At 47.5% G+C, this 6525-nt stretch overlaps 1 pseudogene; it reads left to right on the top strand.

The window, feature by feature from the left end:
• The first annotated feature begins 229 nt into the window (after positions 1 to 229).
• LOC146370106 (zinc finger protein 277-like) lies at positions 230 to 6525 on the top strand (annotated as a pseudogene).

The following is a 6525-nucleotide window of genomic DNA, read 5'->3' as shown; positions in this document are numbered from 1 at the left end:
GCTTGACTTTTCTCAGTTCATGGGCAGTTATTTTGCGCCTTGGTTTTTCCACACGCTTCTTGCGACCCTGTTGACTATTTTGAATGAAACGCTTGATTGTTCGATGATCACGCTTCAGAAGCTTTGCAATTTTGAGACTGCTGCATCCCTCTGCAAGATATCTCACTATTTTTGACTTTTCTGAGCCTGTCAAGTCCTTCTTTTGACCCATTTTGCCAAAGGAAAGGAAGTTGCCTAATAATTATGCACACCTGATATAGGGTGTTGATGTCATTAGACCACACCCCTTCTCATTACAGAGATGCACATCACCTAATATGCTTAATTGGTAGTAGGCTTTCGAGCCTATACAGCTTGGAGTAAGACAACATGCATGAAGAGGATGATGTGGACAAAATACTCATTTGCCTAATAATTCTGCACTCCCTGTAAATGGGGATTTATGAACACTAAACTTTCATGTTCAGAGAACACTCTCAGGTATATCTTGAGGATCTGAGTGTTCATGTGATTTATATTCTTTGCTATATATATGCAACAACGTCCAATGTTACATGTTAGTCAACTTCATTCACATTAATTAACCTTCAGCTTTCGAAACTTAAGTTTTCATATTTCCTTGAACCACTTGAATGCACCTTTTCTAATTCGTGTTTTACCGGGGGTCCGCGAAGGCGCTTCGTTGGCATTTTACGGCCTCCGATTGGTTCGATTTGTGTTATTTGCACCACGTGACACCAGACATGGCCGCCAGCGAGCCGAGTAAAGACGGTAAGTGTGACTTTTTAAACGTGTCCGCGGCTTTAATGCTGATATCTGGTGGTCTGCGTGCAAAGCTTTGGGTGTCGGTGACTCTCCGAGTCTGTGGGAATTCACAATCAGCAGAAAAAAGGCTAAAAAAAAAATCAGAAAAGCAGGCGGGAAACCGCCCGGCTAAGCTAGCAGGCTAGGAAATAGCTGGGCTGCTAACTCTGATTATACAGCAATCTCTATATTCAGTCAGTACACTCAGTCTGACAGCTGTGAAGTTTATTCAGGATTTAACAGCGTGTAAAGTCTGAGCTCGATTAATGAGTTATTTACTTAATTAATTAATTAATTTTTTTAACTTTTAGATCATAGTTTTGTCCCCACGGGTGATGAAAATAATTGTATACAGACAGATTTTTGTAGATCAGAGGGAAATGCTTCTTCATGCCAGGCTGTACATTCTCGCTTCCGCTTGGTTTTGACTCACCTGGTCTGGAGTAGAGTGTGTGTGTGGTATATAAGGTGTAGTCTCTCTTCTGCTTTCTCAGGTAAGGACAGCATTCTGGAGCCGCTGTGTGTTTCCCTGAGCAGCCGGCTGACACCTCCAGCCCTCCCGGTGTTCAATGTCCCGGCTCCGAGCCGCTGGTCTGCCTGTTCTGCTCTGAGTCCGTCCCACCGCCGCAGAAAGACGTCCTCCTCAGACACCTGCTGATGGAGCACAAGCTTGTCATCGCCGACGTCAAACTCATCGCAGACGTCCCAAAGTGCGAGCCACACATGCTCCGGCTCACTCGTTTAACTCTCGGGAACACGTTTGGATGTTTTTAGCATTTGGAACTCGATCATTTCACCAAAGACTTACTGTAATTATTTGGGGTGATGGGGGGAAACCCTTACCTTACAAGTATACATATATACAACAAGTCCAGCATGTCCACGCCTGTTAGTGTGCTGCTTTTATGAACCGTGACGAAGTGTTTCTGTGCGCCGGTAAACCTGGCTGTGAGTCGGCTGCGGTTTTTACTGACGAGTTTCCTCCATCAGGTACTTGCTGTACTGGAAGGGCAGATTCCTCGAGCAGCCGGTCACAGATTTCTGCAGCGTCATCAAAACCAACTCCACGGGCCCAGTCGGTGAGTTCACTCAAACCCACAGAGGACCTGACCTTTCAAAGTGAACCACGTACACTTCCTCCAGCTCTGATTAATGACTCATTAAAAACTCTTCTTCCTCGCTGACCTGACAGAGGAGCAGGAGGACTACTTCCTGCTGTGTGACGTCCTTCCAGAAGACAGAGTCCTCCGAGAGAAGCTGCAGCAGAAACGACTGGTGAGGAGACGTGACACTCGGAGCATCCTGAGTGAATCTTGTGCTGCTGGAAGTTTCGTTTCTTTTAAACTTTATTTTGAGGCAAAGTCTGAAAATCAGGAAAAATCAGAAAAATTGCAGATTTGAGTGATGATTTTACACGCTTTGTGTCGTTGTAAGCTCTGCACTTTAAATATCTGAGCACTCTGAGGTAGTTTTCTGAAGAATTCCTCTGAGCTCTTCTTCTGTGCTCCCACAGGAGGAGGTCCTGGAGCAGCAGCCGAAGGAGCGAGACGACAGCAGCTTCCATCGTCTCTGCATGTTCTGCAGCGAAGAGTTCACGGGAAACAGGTAAAGCGCCGCAGGATTCCCATCAGTCCTGGAAACCTCACGTGTGTTAGATTAAAGCAGACAGAAGGTAGAGCTTCCTGAAATCATGTGACTTAAAGCTTCTTTGCTTCCTGTAGTCATCCTCTTATGATCCAACCCCCAAAAAGCTGCTTTGAGGCATAATTCCATAAACATCATTCAGTGACATGTCTGAACCTGAACCAAGAAGCTGATCTGAGACCAGTGCAGCTCCTCATCCTTCTTCCTCTTCTGCTAAGGGTCAGGTCTCAGACCTGTGCAGGTGTGCGCTGGTTCATGAATGGCATGAAGGTGTGACTGGCTTCTCACTGGTGTTTACCACAGTTCTTGTGTGGATCTGTGTCTTTACCTCCAGTTAAGCTTCCATCCATCCATTTTCAGTCACTGTGTTGGTTCGCAGATGCTCGGCCTCCCTCTGCACAGGCACCACCTCCAGCTCCTTGTGGGAGGACGCCGAGAGACATAACCCGTGTCCGCTCCGGGTCTCCTCACATTTGGACATGCAGCGGCCCATGGCGAGAGAGGCTGCTTCCCTCTGTCTGCCACTATGGGCACGCTGCGTGGATCTTGAAGTCTTGTCCAAATGGGAACTTCTGGACGAAGCCCAAAGGACTGCAGCGCAGTGCTAACAGTGATGATGTCAGCTGATGTTTTCTTTTGTTTATTAAAAATGGCTCCACGTGCTGTTTCCAGGTCGTCTCTGCTGAACCACATGGCCAGAGAGCATTCCTTCAGCATCGGACTGCCGGACAACATCGTCTACTGCAGCGAGTTCCTCGACACGCTGCAGGACAAACTGGACAGGTACGCTAATCGTTGCTTTTTATTCACAGCGTTAAGTTTTGTTTTGCTTCGCGCGCCTTTTCATTTTGCTGCCCTCGCTTCAGTCTGCAGTGTCTGTACTGCGAGAAAACGTTTCGAGATAAAACCACGCTGAAGGATCACATGAGGAAAAAAGCTCACCGCCGCATCAGCGCCAAAAACCACGAGTACGACCGCTTCTACGTCATCAACTACCTGGTAAAGCCCAGCGACACACTCGCCACACGCTTCCACGTCAGGATAAACGAAGCAGTTCTGTAGAAGCAAACGCACTACCTGAATGTATTGTTCTGATTTTAAAGCGTCCCTCCTGTCCTGTCAGGAACTGGGAAAAACGTGGGAGGAGGTGCAAAGCGAAGATGACCGTGAGCTGGCGGATGATGAGGATGAGTAAGTATCCTCATGTAGCTCTGTGAGGACGGCATTAACTAAAGTGTCCTGATTCATGTCATACAGACTGCTCTGTGTCGTGTTAAAGGCAAAAACCGGGCCGGGCTGCACTTGCGTGTAATACCAGTTTTTACCACCAGATGGTGCAGTTAGTGGGTGTAACGTTTATTTTAAACCAACACGACATCACCAGTCTGAGCACGCTTGATCTCCAGCGCTAACCAGGTGCTGAACCAGGTGCTGTGAGCTCGGGGTAGCTGTGGATCAGGAGGTACAGCGAAAGGTTGGAGGTTTGATCCCCGGCTCAATCCCAGATACTGAACCTCGGGTTGTCCCTCCTGAGAATATTCTTATTTACTGTGTCAGCCTGGATACAAAAGTTTAAATCAAGTCCGCTTCCTACTCCTCCTCTGATCCTGCGTGAATGCTTTCAGTCTGCTCGTTTCATCTCCGCATCGTCCGCAGTGATTGGTCGGACTGGCAGGCTCATCCGGTCTCTGCGGTGTGTCTGTTCTGTGATCACCAATCGGAGACGTTGGAGCAGATCTACGCGCATATGAAGGTACGGGAACGTAGAAGTTTCAGAGAAGGAAAATATCGTTTTCTGCGTTTCATCCCTGAAACGATTCTGCAAAGGATTCTGGGAGAACGGAGACAGTGCACACTAACAGGAAACGATCTGCTTCCTGAGGTCTCTGCAAACACATGAATCCATCGTAAGCACAAAACATGGATTTTACTCAAAAAGTGCCCTCACACACAGATGGACCGAAGCTGAAGAGCTTTTAAAATGAAGCGCCTTTTATTTTGAAAAGTTTCCAAATAAATACATGATTGTCAAAACTTTAACAAGCAAATAAAAATGTTTCCTCGTTGTTGGGTCTGTGTTTCCACAGGCCCCGCTAGTTTAGAGACTTATTCATCATGAAGAAAACAAGACATAACAGAACATCTTCAACCGCTTTTTCACTCGCTAACGAGGGAAGTCTTTGGTCAAGAACCAGCTCTTGGAGGTCACGCTCCTAACCTGTCTCGGGCCCGAAATCCTTCAAAGAGCAGCTGTCCCCGTAGCTATTTATTGACATCACAGTTACAATACACAATACAACACAAGCACCTCCCACCGTAAAACCCCCCAATGGTTCTAAGACAAGGCAGTGTGTGTGTGTGAGAGACCTCCTGCTGACCAAAAGGATCATAAAAGCAGGAAGCTTACAACAGAAGAAACAGATCTGTCAGGATGCATCTGCAATAAAAGCTCCCCCAGCACAGAGTGGCTGGAGAGGTCAGAGACAAAGGAACGTCTTGATCCTATAGATTGAACTCAGACCTTACAAATTTAAGAAACACGATGACAACATTCAACAATTAGACTTAACACTGGTGAACAATAAATAAAATCTAGGATTCGACGTCGACTGCAGTCAGATTTTTGTCGTTGATTAAACGTTCTGGTTTAAAGTTAGAACCAGTTTCCCAAACGTGACTCTGCTCACGAGTGACGAGTTTACCTGAGAGGCAGAAAAGTTTCTCTCTGCTTTCTGGTTTTGTTATTTATGAAGTCTGTAACGAGCGTCGCGGCGTTGCGTGACCCTGACATCTTTCTGTTTCGTGATTGTTTTGCGGGAGGCTCACGGCTTCCACCTCCTTAAGACCGAGCTCAGTGAGTGAAGTCTCTGTGGTAATTCGAGCGCAGTTTTCTTCTATTTCTTCCTTCTGAGTGTTTCTAATGTTCTGTCCTCCCTCAGACCTCAAGTTCTACCAGCAGGTCAAACTGGTGAACTTCATCCGGCGGCAGATCCATCAGAGCCGCTGCTACGGCTGCAGGCGGATGTTCGACTGCCGGGCGGACGCCCTGCGTCACATCGCGGCTGAAGGTCACGTGATGAAACTGCCAGAGATGTCCGCCTGGGACCAGCCGCAGTAGGTTTAACGAAGCGCCTGTGATCCGCAGAATTAACCAATGAGAGCGCGGGCTTTAAAGCTGGCGTACAGCTGCTGATGAACGTGGTCAACGCCACAGATGTTTACACTACATTTGGAGTATTTTTATCAGCTGATGAAAATGGCGTCCTTTTTTAAGTTGGGACTAATTTGAGCCTGAGCACTAAACTTCGTCTCGCTCCGCAGGTATTACTTCCCCACGTACGAGAACGGCGCTCTCCTGTGCACGCTCTCTGACAGCGAGGAAGGCGACGGTGACGAGGAGCATCGCGGCGAGGAGATCCCGGTCATCGCGGAGGACATCTCTAACCTGAGAGCGCTGAAACAGTCCAGCGTCCTCAAGCAGCTGCTGAAGGAGCGAGGAGGCAGCAGCTAGGACCACAGACGGACACGTGTCATACGTTTGACTCAAAGTCGTCTCTGACGTCGGCTGAGCTCAGCTCACGGTGACCACATCCCACATGGCTGGAACGCAGCGGCACGGGTTTGAGTCCGGCCCGTGGTCTTTCCCTCTCAACTATTTCCTGTACGTCTCTACTCAGTAAAGATAAGAAAGTTTAAAAGAAGAGTCCTCTCCACAGCTGGACACGCGGACGCCGTGATGTCCGCTGAAACGTAATTGCTCTGCCTCGTGCAATGAAGCTGAAACATGCGTTTTCTTGAATATGAATTTTATTACTCGAGTAAAAATGATTTTCTTTTGTAACTTGTAACTGAGCTGGATTCAGTGCTGTGGTGGACGAGCAGCTCATCGTCAAGAGAAGACGAGAGAACTCTTTATAGTCATTGCAGAGTCACACTAGGAACAACAGTACTACACAATTGGAAACTGTCCCGCGTCGGCACTACGCACAATCAATCAATCTTTATTTATAAAGCACTTTTCATACAAAGATGTAGCACAAAGTGCTTTACCTGCTTAAAAGCAGCCCACCCCGCCCT

This window comes from Perissodus microlepis, chromosome 17, assembly GCF_051167445.1.
Source record: "Perissodus microlepis isolate ML-2025 ecotype Zambia chromosome 17, ASM5116744v1, whole genome shotgun sequence".
NCBI lineage: Eukaryota > Metazoa > Chordata > Actinopteri > Cichliformes > Cichlidae > Perissodus > Perissodus microlepis.
This window is presented reverse-complemented; position numbering and strand designations above follow the sequence as displayed.